We start from the raw sequence: 14675 nt of genomic DNA, 5'->3' as shown, positions 1-14675 counted from the left end.
GATATCCACTTAGTTTTTAACGAGTAGAAACGCATGAAACTTGAACGGTTTAGTGACTTCCTTTAGCTATAGGATTCTTATGGAAAAGGACTGTGGAAGAGTTTGAAAGCAAGAGGCAAGCCCAGTAGGCTCCACAAGAAATAAAATTGGAGAGATTTGGCCAAAGCTTGCTTATGAACTATCCCACCAGCTCCATATGGTATTCATTTTATGTTTTTTGACCAACATATGCAGATAAAATTAATAGATAAGACTGTGGATAAGGATAGAATATTAGTATGATGCAATCTAGTTTATTGGTTCACTTGGTACAGGTTTGGCTTCATAATTTGAAATACGCAACTAACTGATGAACATAATACAATAGATTAGAAAATATAGTTTAAATATTTTAAGTAATTTAAATTTTGAGGATGATAATTGGTTTTGAAATCTAATAACATTTCAAAATTGGAGTAAGAACAAACTTAAAATTGTTTGGTCAAGAGAAAACCAAATAGTACATGTGAAAGATAATTACAAAAATCTTCGTTAGGTTTATGTTTATTATACTTATACTTACTAGTTTGTAAAACTTACACTTATATCCAATTAAATTAACGGCGTTAGTGAATTCGTTTATCTCATATGAAAAATCAAATTGCCCCTGTGTGATGAGCACATTACAAAAAAATTCTAAGATTAGGAGTAAATTATACTTGCATCTAATATGTAACTTAGAATTTAGAAAACAAACTGCAACATAGCCAACTGTGCGGATGCTGCGTCCGCATATATGTCCTTTGCAGATGCTGTCCGTTCTATGTGGACCTCTGCATAGATATATTATAGAACCTACAATGCGGGAGATGTAACTGCCTCAATATGAGATTTTGTGAAGGGATTGTTCGACATGAAAGTGTCCATGGCAGGAGCGACATACAGAGGTTTGCTGTAATCCCTTGTTCAAAACAATGCATGTCAGTAGGCTGTCACACAATCAACCTGCAATCTGAATGATGGAACTAAAAATTATATAAATGTTGGGTAAAGCAATGTAAACAAGGAAATTTGTAGGATACATATATAGCATCAGTCCGGACTGGTTGAAGAAGATATTCTGCTTGACAGAATTTTATTCAGGCAAATGGACCCTTGTGCTTAAGCAATTCAAACTCCCCTTGCAGATAATTTCAACTCTTAATACTATGTAATTTTATTCAATCTTAAAAATATAACTTTGCAAGTGTATTTGCTGATAATGGAGTGATTACCATGATATCTGCCCGCATCTCCTATCTTCCTCTAATTAGACCATTCCTCATCATATTGGTAAAGAATCACATCCCTCAGCTGTGATAATTTATCTGAAATAAACTAAGGATGACCCTCAGAAAAAATTCAGCAAAAACTTTAAAATTTAATGGTAGCTTTCCACAAGCAGCCAGGAGGATTCGTGGTTTGGCAGACTGCATACTGTCATGCAACATATTTTCTGATACTGATTCTGTGTTAGCCATCATGTCCTCACTGAAATTTCATAATAAATGCTTACAAAACTCTGCAAAACAACCTGATTAAGTGGATTTTAGGTCATTTAACTAAAATAAGATTATTATAATTAAATGAGACGATCCAAAAGGACTCACATCGTATTAGAGCTATCTAGGTCCATAAGATGATGAAAATTGATCCAGCATGTAGTTAACAGAAGAAAAAGTTCTGTTTTAAAAGCTGTATGCCCTTACTGATTAGTTACATAGAACGACAGTATCATACGGCAGAAATGTACAATTATCAGTAAATCTTCTAGAAGTTGAGGTGGACGGTAATCAGTTTGGAAGAAGTTCTTGCATATAGCAACAAAAAACAGAAAATTGCATGTTTTGGCAAATGAATCTGTATCTTTTGTTTTTAAGTGACATTCAATATTCTAATTATCTTGGTCAAAGGGCCATGGGTGTTGGATGGCCAGATCCCCAGTTTGCAACAAGAGTAAAATAACTTACACATTGAACAACTTACTAAGGATCTCCAAATATTAATTATTGTTTCAGTGCCACCAAATCATTATGAATAGAATACATGTGATTAACTATTTGACCCATTTTATTCTATTTTGAACAAGATTAGTAAGATTCTAAGAAACCATTCAGAAAAACAAATGCAGCATAATCTTAATGATATTAATTATACATTAAAACATATGGCTTGGCTGCATACAATTTATATACCATTGCACTGCTAGGAAGTCTTTGTGACTTGTGAATGTGTTTTTCCTGCTCTTATTTGGTAATTTGTGTCAAACATTTGGCAATATCTATTTTTATTACATACCAAAACACTAAACTATTAATTTAGTCTTTTCTCTCTAAATCTCCTTTTGAATTTCCCCCCGATTTCTTGATTCTAAATATGAAATCCAGGGATGTGATTTGAATTCCTGCTGCCATCTGGAACGTGATACCACAATAAATAGGGAGACAGCAAGTAAAATGATCAAGGACAAGCAACAAAGCTAGCCTTGCAAGGGGAAAAGAAGAGGTAATACCATGGGAACAAAAGGTGATAATTGACAAATTAAAGAAAGCATATTAAGCTTATGGTCTTTGAATATTTGCAGAGATATTGAAGTAATTTCAGAATATGCACAACATCTAGGACTTAAGGAAAGAATGGACAACAATTATCTGTTGAGACAAGGAGAAGCAATTGGAGAAAAGACCTTCATACTGGAAGGTTGAATGTGTTTATGCTTTCAAATGCAAGTTGTTCTCCTCGGCAGAAAGGCGGATTTAAATGTAATATAAGGTTATGTCACAGAAAATGAAACTGCCAAAAACAGACACATCATCTGCCCATGCTTGGGTAAGATGAACACTAAAGTACAAAGCGCATTAATTAAATATGGCAACACTTTGCAAGTACTTATCATGTCATAAAACTGAACTCAAGCAAAGGAAGTGTTGATTGAATAGCACACAAATTTCCAACTAGAATTTTATAATATCCTTTCACATATACAAAACAACTGATGCTCTGAATATTTGTGAGAGAAACCATGCGTTTCATGTCCTCACAACCTAAGAAATAGCATTTCAATGGTTACAAAATGACGTTGCTCACGTCCTGTTTGATATCATTGTTGTTTTTGTTTCTCTGCAAATTAGTAGAAAACCTCACGGATGTTGAAGTTGAAAACAGCATTTGCACAAAACTTCTGCTACCCCTTCCTTTTATTTTTCGCTCTCGTTTGAAAGCGAAAAATCTCTGCTTCCAAAAGCTCGAAGGATTTTAGAAGCAATTTCATAAAACTAAGGGGTTCCATCATGCATGTTATTCAGTCTAGTCCATTGGGTTTCTGAAAACAAAAATTATTCAGTCTAGTCCATTGGGTTTCTAAAAACAAAAACAGAAAACAGAGGCAATACCAAATAGGCCCTGATTTTTTTCCTTTATTCAATCTCTGATATTAACAAAGTAGCACTTTCAAGAAAGATCATCTCCTCAAACCTTCAGTTGATTCTTTAAAATATTTTGCAGCTCCCATGACATTAGATGTTTCTAACTATGCAATTCCAATCCAGGAATCAATCTTCTAAAGAACAAGCAGTTACATATTTCCATAATTCTGACTACTATTTCTTAGCAGCCTTGATCTGGAGCGTGAGTGAAAATGATTGCATGGATGAAGTAAATGTTGCATTCCATTTAATTAAACCCTGATCCTGTTTAATTAGAACCCACATTTTGACAAGTATCACTTGTAAATTTTGATAATCACAAGGGCATTAAGGTAATTCTGTAGTAGTGAAGAGTTACCTTGATGGGGGTGACTCTTTACGGGTGTAACTAACCACAGTGTTTGGTCCCTAGAGAAAGCTATAAATAGCCTGTTTGACCCATTCTCTAAGACACGCATTAAGAATTTCCTTTTCATAAGATCCTTCACTGATTCATTAAGTTTAATTATTCCATCAATGGTATTAGAGCGGATAGATTCTAAAATAAATCATACTCATTTGGTCTGTAAGACGGAGTGAAGAGAGAGCCCATGTTATTTAAACATGTAAAGAACTTTTGGTTGGCTGATATGGGACTGAACTCCTATCTCGGGAAGGAAGTTTTTGCCCATATTACTTAAAGCAATGAATTGTTTCATTTGGAAGATGTGGGACTAAACTCTTCACTTCTTTCCCTTCCTTCCACCCATGTTTGAGAAAAAGGAGGAAGGGAGAGCCTTCCCCGTCCCAACTGGTGACCAACAGGGCCACCGTCCAACGGCCCGCCGCTCAGCGGCCCCAGCCGTGGCCAGTGGTGCCAACCTTGCCTCCCACGGCGCCCGCAGCGCCGCTTGCGACCGCATGTTGAGGACCTCCCATGAACACTGCTGCCGGATCCCACAACCAAGGAAGAGCCCGTGCCCAGGTGATGCCAAAGGAGGGTCGCACAACGGCCAAGCTTAAGATCCAGGCCATCTACCTTGCTTGGAGAGGTGGCCGAGCCTTGGCCAAGCCCCTTCACACTTGGCCAAGCCTAAGCCAAGCCCATTCACACTTGGCCAAGCCAAGACCTCCAATGCTTGGCCAAGGTCAGCCAAGAGTGGGCCAAGCATGCCAAAGGCACGGCGCACCCATGCACGGCCCAAGCCGCGCCTGAGCATGCCCAGGCCGCCCAAACCTCGCCGGTCGTAGGACCGCACACGCCCGACCGTCCGTGCCCAGGCGTGCCCGTCCGCGCCCAGGCGTGCCTCCCTACGCGCGCCCAGGCCATACTGTGCGCCCATACCGCGTGGCAGGCTGCCAGCACCTTGCCAATGGCCTGCCAGTACCCTGCCCGGGCCATGTCAAGCCCTGTCCAGCCCTACCACAACCCAACCTTGTCCTGCCGCTTGCCAGGCCATGCCTAGCGCCTGCCAAAGCCATGCCACACCCATGCCAGCCTCAGCCTTGGCCAGACCATGCCCAACCAGCCCTGCAGTGCCTCAGCTCATGCCCAACAGCCTGCCAGCCATGCCCAGTCGTGCTGCAAGCTTGCCAGCCATGCTCTGTTGTCCTGCCAAAGCCTTGCCATAGCCATGCCAGCTGTCAGCTAGCCCAGGCCATGCCATGGCCTGCTGTCATGCCCCGCCAGCCCTATAGCAGCCCTGCCACAGCCATGCTAGCACCCATCCATGCCCTGCAGCCTGCCAGCTATGCCTTGCAGCCTGCCACAGCCTTGCCAAAGGCTATGCCAGCCCAGCCATGCCTGCTGCCAGCCATGCCATCCTTGCCAGCCATGCTGCCAGCCCATGCCACAGCCTTGCCAAGGGCCATGCTGCAGCAACCATGCCAAGTGTGCAGCCTTGTGCCACAAGCAACTATGGCCTTGGCCATGCCTAGGCCCTATGAAGCCATGCCTTAGCCATCCCTTTGGGCATCCATATGAAGACTTATAAGGCTATAAATAAGCCATAGAGAGACATCTTTAGGGAACCTTTGAACCTTTGTCTAGTGAGTGTTTCCACTTGTATTCGGCCTAAGGGCTTGGGAGGGACTTGTCCCTATGTATTCGATCCTAGAGTGTTTCTAAGGACTTGGACTAGTGAGAACCCATCATAGTTCCACTAGATTATGCTTGTAAGCTTCATTTTGGGAATTGAAACAATCCTCTAAGCGTTTCTCTATATCTTCCAACATGTGTGATTGTCTTGATTCCCACGACCAAGGGACGGGTCAAGCTATAACCAGTAGACCCGCCCCTTGTCTTGATTCCCACGACCATCCGAAGGAGTGCGTCCATCATTTGCAACAAGCTAAGGGTCGGGCCAAGCTACAGCCAGTAGGCCTGCTCCTTGACTTGTATCTGTGACCATCCGAAGGAGTAGATATCAACCGGCATTACCCGCATCGGCCCAAATCAGCAACTTAACGAGGTGCGTGCAAGAAGCACAAGGCAAGGATTTGGTGTGGCGACTTGGGGATGAAAGCCGCCCTCCATCACCACGATCGCAGCCTACGACCGACACACCGACGGCCTCTGCAGCTGGCCCCACAGCCTGCGGCTGTGTTCACAGCCTCCACAGCCGTGCCTGCGGCCAGCGATGGTGGTTGCACCGTCGTCGTTTAGGAGAGAAGGGGCCACTGGTTTTGGCCCCCTTCTCCTCCCTTCCATCGTGAGGAAGAAGAAAGCATTAACGGGCTTCGGCTTTTCGGGTCGAAAATCGAAACCTGAATCTGTTTGGAATAAAAAAAAAGGGATTAACTAGTTTCGGGTTTCTGGGTTTCAACCCGAAACCCGAATTGGATTGGCTGGAAAAAGTTAGTTTAAGTCCCTAAAAGCATATTATTTACATGCGGGTACTCAATAAGTTACATATAGTCCCCAGCCAAAAGTTGAACTACATAAAGGTCCTCTAAATATATTTATTTGGGCCATGTACTCAAGTTTCTTTACATTAATTTGTATACAATCCCCAAAAGAAAGTTGAGTTACAGAAAGGTCCTAAAATATATTTATTTGATCCCTATACTCAAGTTTCATTACAGAACAGCACGCTGATAATTATGTATTACTCCCTATAATGAATTTATTGCATAAATGATCTATTTAGATACTTTCTTATGATGAAACATGATCATTTAAATTATTCATATTTTGATGATAAAAGGGTGATATATGCATGAGACGAGCTAAAGCATCTTATGTAGGAAAAGGCACAACATAGCGTCGAATGTCGTTGAAATAGCATTGAATGTTGTCGAAATACTCCTGCAGTCGTGGGAGCTCTTTGGCTCGCGATCGACACAACGCAGAGCGCCCCGAACTCAGGTCGGGGCACGTCATCGAAGATATTTGGTGCCTCGAGCTCGGGTTGGGGCATGTTTGTTGATAATATTTGATGTTGTTATGCCGTAGTTGTAGGCTCATGCCGTGGAAATAACCAAATCATGTTGAATCTGTTAAGGCATTTCAGAGACACATTTTTTAAGGCCTAAAAGATAATTTTCATTGATAATATACTTTTGAGATCAGCATTCTGACTTAAAGGAGCTAAAGTACCATCCAGGGGTGGCAGCTTGTGGACCCCAGGCCGCTAGACCCGGGCTGGTGGGGATGAGGCCTTCGCCACTACCCCCCAAGGTCTAGGAGTCACCAACACGTGGGATACATGGCTATGGCATTGATGGTGCCTGCGATAGGGCGGTTGTCATTCTGCCCCTCGCGCGGCTCTGGACTCTGATCCTCAGGCTTCCTTAGGTCGGCTTGGGCACGAACAAACCGACCCAACATACCTCGACGGATAAGTGCTTCGATCTCATTTCGGAGCTAATAGCAGTCTTCCATATCATGGCTGTGATCTTTGTGGAAACATCAATATTTGCTCGAGCGCTTCCGCGACTCAGACGGTCGCATCCTCGGTGGTGGTCGGAGGTAAGCTTGACCCTCAATTTTCATGAGGATCTCAGCTCGGGTAGAGGTGAGGGGAGTGTATTTCTCGAACTTCTGGAGAGACCTCAGATGAGTCGAACTCTTAGGCCGAGAAAAATTTCTCTCAAGCCGAGGAGATCTACTCCTTGGTCGGTTGTATTCCCTTTCCGCGACTGTCATATGCCGCGTGGTAGGGAAGTAATGTTGCGAGTGCTATCCTGAGGGCTCGCGCCCGCGAAGAGGAAGTGTAGATTGGGCTACCATCTATTGCAGGCCTTGAATGGCCGCAGCAAGCATTTGGACTTGTTGGATAAGCAGATTAAACTGCTTTGGCTGGACCTGAGGAGTTTGGTCCGCCGGTGCAGGGGCTGCAGGGGGTGGACTTTGAAGCGAGTTGCCAAAAATTGGTGCCTGACTCCTCGATGTGTTTGGAGCTCCGTGGCTACTCAATCTCATTATTACGACTCAGGCCCTTCATCTAGCGTCAAATATTGTGGTTCAAATTCGGCCTGAGGGTGACCATGCCGGAGGAGTCGAGGGATCAGGATGGAGTGGGGATGCCGCTTCCTGCGCTCCGGTGGACCTGCACAAAGTCTTACTAGTGGAATTTCGGTGAGAGCCCTCCGATGATTAAGTTAGAGTGGATCTTAAGTGGTCCAACTAAAATTTCTTAGGCATTATCTGATGGGGCTATTTATAGTTTCCACGGAGGAGCCCAGGTAGCATGTGACCACAGCTTGCTTAGGGCACAAGTTTCGAGCTGTTCCTGTACACGGTATGGCATTGCAAGCATTAACAGAATATGGCCCTTGGTAGCAAGGTATGGCTCCTAGTCGTCATGTCGTAGAGTGGCCAGCAAGCAAAGCATGGTGCGGTGAGACTGTAATGTACGGCCACGTATGCGGGTGTAGGGGTGTGCATAGGTGCACACGTGTATGCGGTCGTAGGCGAGATCGGGCTCGCTTGGAGGCCGCAACCTTTACTTGGTGAAGTCAGCTTGATGAGCACTGAGGTCGGGCTGACTTGGGGGGCCGCGACATACGTTCGGTGAGGTCGGCTTAGCGGACTCTGAAGTCAGCCCAACCTCCTTGGCTCTGAAGTCAGCTCGGTAGGAGGCCCTGAGCTCGGGCCGGGGCGTCACTGTGGATACTTGCGGTCGATGGAGCCTCTTCGGCTCTTAGGTTGATCCTGTACGGAGCCCCGAGCTTGGCTCGAGGGGCGTCATTGTAGATACCTGCGGTCGACGGAGCCTCTTCAGCTCTTGGTGTGAGCAAGACGATCCATTTTAACCCCCCCCCCCCCCCCCCCCCCCCCCCCCATTAGCTCCTATTATAAACATAATTAGGTAGGAGAGTTGAGTTGCTCAGGTAAGAGATCAAAACTTCAAAAATATCTGCGAATGAAGTAGAAAAATATTGAAAGAAAATAAAAAAAGCTAGCTCTTGAGCTCTCGGAGTAGTGGTACAAGATGTATAATTATTGTGTTTTTCTTCGAAATTTGGAACTTGGAGCTTTTTTTTATAGGCTCGATTCAGATAAGCATGGAGAGCCTACAAACCTATGTGTGTGTATACATTATTATATATTTCAAAATTAAAGCCAACATGAAACTTATGTTGTTTTTTTTATGTAAAGGGGAGGCAGAAAGGAGCCACCCGACTTTTATTGAAGATTAATCATATTTACAACAGAGATGAGTTACATTGCCAATAGAGAAGAGGAACAGATACAAGAAAAAAAGGCTAAATAGTTCCAAACTAAGTGTTTGATGATCAGTAGAGGAAAGAACCTCATCCAGACTAATAAGCAGAAGCATTTGTTGCCTGAATGTTCCAAGCAATTTCACAAAAATTTTAACAAAAAAATACCAGAATCTAAAATGGCTACAAGCTCCAAATTTCAAAAAAAACTTGAGAAAGTCTAGCACAAGAAACAACCAATTTTTCACCACCAATTTGTATACCACGTCCGGTATCTCCTCTGTAGCATAATATAATTAGTGATGGGCATCGGGCCGTGCCGGGCCCAGCCCAGCCCAGGCCCACCGGGCCACAGAATAAACGGGTCGTGCCTGGCCCGGCCCGCTTCGTAAATGGGCCGTGCCGGGCACGACCCGCTTAGCCTAAAAGCTAAGCCCGGCCCGGCCCTAGGCCCGTGGGGTGGCGGGCCGTGCCGGGCCCTGGCACGTCACGGGCCGCGAAATGGGCCGTGCCTGGCACGGCCTGTAACGGGTCCAAACGGGCCGTGCCAGGCATGGCTCGTCTGGCAGGGGAAAGAAAATAGTCGTTTCCAAACGGCTATTTTTTGGTTTTTACCCAAAATACCCCTCCCAACAGTCCAAAAACGGCTAATTTGAGGGGTATTTTGGGGGACGGGCCGTGCCTGGCCCGACCCAGGCCCGGTTCAGGCCCTTATGGGCCGTTCCGGGCTGGCTCGCGGGCCGTGCCGTGCTTGGCTCGCGAGTCGTGCCAGCCCAGGCCCTTATGGGCCGTGCCGGGCTTGGCCCGCGGGCCAGGAATTGGTAACCCAGCCCGGCCCCCTTTTATGGGCCGTGCTAGGCACGGCCCGTTACTGTAGCAAGCGGGCCGTGCCTGGCCCGCTTCGTGCCGGGCCGTGCAGGGCCATGAGCGGCCCGGCCCAATGCCCATCTCTAAATATAATACAATCTGCTGGAAGGCATAGGATGACGAACAGGAGCTGTAGCTGAGGGGACAAAGTTACAATCCTTCAATTATTGAAGCGGTTGATTGCGTTCCAGAACTGCATGACAGTTGAAGAGAAAGCATGACATAATATCCTTCAATCATATTGGACGTCCAAGAGAATATCCCAAAGAAGATATAGCTGGCTGAAATCTCGATCATATGCAACCAATGGCAGAACCATACTGAAAAGGAAGAACAAAATTCTCTGCTTGAGCAGTCTGAAATGAGAGCATTCTCTGGCACAAAAAAAAAAAACCAACTGATATAGTTCAAACTGTATTAGTCATCCACAAACTTAGAGACAATATTCTGCACTTTTGAACAAATTTATTTTTTAACTTCAGTCAGAGTGTGCGTGGTTACCGGCTCACCATCCTTGATATCCTACTTGGGTTTGAATAAACTGTACATTTATAAATACAAGAGTGCTTGCATTTAATTATCCAATATAGAATTATTAAGAATATGATTTCAAAAACAAAATATGCAGGCATTTATTCAAAAAATTAATTTTTTTAAAGATAGAAATGAATATTTTCTGCAGTGATATGGGCTTAAAAAAAAAAGAGCGACGATGACGCCGTCATTTAAATCTTGCCCTAGGTCCCCTCTCCCAATCTCGGCCCTCCTCTGTCTCTCTGGGCTCCTCGGCGAGAGGGAGAGAGAGATGGGTGTTCTGGCCATTTGGGAACTGATATTTCCAATCTGACGCTGCCGTTAGAGCTTTCGGAAGAAAAGGCCATCCAGGAGAGGCTGGCGGCGTGGCTAGCCGCAGTCGTCTTCTAAAATCGTTCCTTTTAACATGTTTCCTAATTCGTCCTATGCCTGCAACTCCGTACTTCCACAGGGTCCGACGGCACAGATCTTCGGCACGACGCAGACGCTAAAACCCCACAATGACACGTGCACGTGCCTGCTATGGATTGGGCTTATCGGAGTCCGGAAAGCTTGAAGACCAAAAAAAAGGACACGTGGTGTTCACGCTGGTGTCATGCTGACGTGTCATAGACGTTACGGATACGGAATCTGATGACGTGGTGTAAGATATTCCTGGTGTACAGTTTTGAGGCCAACGCTAGATGATTGTAGGGTATACCATCAGGTCTAGGATGAATAAGGGAGGACTCAGCATTAGTGCGCCATACCGATTATTTGTAAAAGATCTCGCCATCGTACTTAAAATAAAAAATTAAAAAATATTATTTAGATTTTTCGACCGCATTCAAAATCTATCTAATAAATAACTAATGTAGAACTAAATACACACATGCATAAATCATATATATATATACATATATATATATATATACATATATATATACATACACGATATTAATTATTTAAGATAAGCGCTTGATAAATAAAACCCAAAGCATCCGTTCGCGTGCATGGTGGTATGTTGCCATTCCACAGAGACTTCATTTTAGGATGAGTAGTAAGAAATGGGGACACCCAAGACACTGTAGAACCAAAAACAAAACCAAAAACACAAACAGCCAGGAGGATGACTGGGGTGGAACCCCTGCCATGTCCGTTCAGCCTTTACTTGGGCGAGTCGCTTGGAGAGATTGTACCATTCTTTTTTCTTTCTTTATACACCACTTTCAGAGACACCTCGACTTGCACCCTCTCGTTTGCTTGCTGCTTTTAGGAAGCATATATAGAGGATGGGACCAATTTGTGTCAATCAAAAGAACGGCACAAACTAATAAATCTCAAGTTACGGGAACATGTTGATATGCTCCAGGCTTGTTTGAAGCCTTATCTTTTGCACTCAATACTGCTCAAATTCTCGGGTTTGCATCCTTTTCAACAATATGTAGGGATCCCACATATTATGTAGAAGTGAGAATCGTTCTTGAAAGTAGAAGATTATACTTTAGGCCTCTAAATCATAAAGGATCCAATCAACCTAGCTAGATCAATCCTAAAATTTTCATGAAGACGCGGGTCTCGCATGGTTATTCCTAATTAACAAACTATAATTTGAATGAGAAATTTAGAGTACATAAGGACAAAAGGGGAAGGTTGGGTTTCAGTTGGTTCTCTTTGTTTTATACATGGAATCTAAACAATGACAATTGATGAGGTTGGAAGGTGTCCCCCGAACCCCAGAGCTCAGTCTCCACCGGGCTCAGACAGCGGAAGCGACTGCTTCTTCTCAGAGGTATTGTCCGCTTTGAAGGAAATTTCATACTCTCTTACCAAGGTACAGTTTTGCCCCACAAAATGTGCCTCTGAAGAGAAAGGGGCAGCCCTCATCCATTTAAGGAACAGACCTTTCCGCTATCTAGTCGATGTGGGACTAAGTTCGGACTCTTTATTCCCACAATAACAATCATTTTTGTGCTTTAATGAAACAATAATTAGTCCAACAATGATAAGTCCATCGTAATAAAGTAGCCACGACTTTTTGGCCGCATAGCTAACTGTATTTGGCCAATACCAATAAATGGTATTCTACATTCGCATGGAAGCAACCAAAGCTATCAACATTTTGACTCGTAGTTGAATATAGGCAACTCTATTTACTCATTACACTTTGTTGCTCTAAGTTTTGCTTCTTTTCTGAGAGATGGATCTGTTTCATGAACCAATCATTATGCCCCTCCTTCCCCTTTTAAAACCTTGGTGCTCATTCTAAAGAGGGATTTATTTTTTGTTTGAGTACTATTCTTTTTTTAGGAAGAGATTTGAGTACTGTTGAAAATATAAAAATCCACATTTTCTTCATCAAATACTATTAATGTAGCACCATCTTATCGAATTTTTCAATATGAATAGCATGTAATACACCTGATTATTAAACTCTATTTCCACTTGCAATGTTATGCATCTTATACATATTAGTGGAATTTGATCAATTTCAAACCTCAAGACATGCAGACACACACAAAAAATAATATATAGTTATTTCCTACTTGAGTGGTACGGTCAACTTTCACTTTTCTAAAATTTATACAGCCAATGAAAACCTATGCTTAGTGTATAAGCTTGAAAATAAAAGTCAGTCGTTCAAATTTCTTAAGATTATTAAATGCATTTTAATTGAAGGTTAAATCATCTTTTCTAGATTTGCAACTAATATCTAAACATCAAAAAATCTCATAATTGGATGAATCAGATTGATTAGCATTTTTCGTAACAGCTAATTAACTTGTGTTCAACTTTTTTCACTTTATTCAAATAAAATAAATTATTAATTTAAATGCTACTCTCTTCAAATAAAATAAATTATTACTTTAGATGCCATGAGTTTTATAAGAAAGAAATCTAATGAGATGGACATTGAAAAAAAATGATGCTTCTTTGATCCCCGGACGTCCAACATGATATAACCATATCCTTAAGAGAAACATAGTATCTAATCTTGTGTTTGCTTGCCAATATTTAGCTGCTATTAAATTAGCATTTCAATATAGTCCCTTCATATGGTCATGCTATTATGTTGTACATATTTTTGTTGATTCCTATATGCAATTATATTTATTTTTAGATATAGGTATGCACGATTCATATTAGATTGGTTTGGAGATATACATAAAACCGAACTGATTAAACTGATTTCTTAAAATTGAAACTGGAGCAGATTATCTAGAAAAACTACTTAAAAACTGACCTAAATAATTTAATTCGATTTGGTTTGTTATATAGGTTAAGGTTCAATGAGTTGGGTTAAATAGGTTGAGCTAAGTCTAAACATAAAAATTTATTATACATATATATAATATAATAAATTTAGAAATAAAAAAATATAGAGCCGGGTATGTTCGGTTTAAATTATTTTTAAAAAATTTTAAACCGAAATCGGTTAAATTTTTTTTAGATTCAAACCTTTCTCAAATTGATAGTTTTAAAAAATTGATATAAATTGAACCAAAGTGAACAGCTTGGAGACTGTTTCAGCCAGTTTTTGCACACCTCTATATATTTTGCACACAATTTCATGTGAACGAGGATAGAGGACTTTAACATAAAATTGTCCGTCAAAATATAAGGAATAGGAATAAAAATTTCAGGCCCTTTCGATCTACGGTTTTTTTCCAGTACTCTAGGTCTCAAAAGTGCTTTCTAGGCGGGCTCTTGATCTCGGGTTGCTTTGCGAGTAGAATATTTTTAGTTATCGCCAGTCTATCTTCATTTTCCTTGCCTTCTCTTGCTAGGTGGAAAGTGAGTGATTTGGATTCTTTATATTTAGTATAGACAATCTTACCCTTCTCTCAAACCATGATGGAATTTCACAATTACTCCAACCTTATCCCTATTAAATCCATATTCAATGTATAGACAATTAAAATAAAAATTAATTGAAGGGATGGATAGGTCTCAATTACTCCAACCTTATCCCTATTAAATCCATATTCAATGTAGTCGTCTTTCAGTACATTTATATTTTTAACAGTCAATAAATTATGTAACGTGTTGAGTTAATGGATCAATGTATATGGAGAACCACATTCATGGTTCTCCATATAAGACCATTATCCTCTCAACACCTTTCCTTATTTTACTACCTTTCTTTTTTTAGCCAAACCACCTCCGCCGAGTCATGCCCGAGTCGCCTCGTTCCTTGCCCACGTG

Source organism: Phoenix dactylifera, chromosome 1, assembly GCF_009389715.1.
Source record: "Phoenix dactylifera cultivar Barhee BC4 chromosome 1, palm_55x_up_171113_PBpolish2nd_filt_p, whole genome shotgun sequence".
Lineage (NCBI taxonomy): Eukaryota > Viridiplantae > Streptophyta > Magnoliopsida > Arecales > Arecaceae > Phoenix > Phoenix dactylifera.
Note: the sequence above shows the minus strand (reverse complement) of the source record.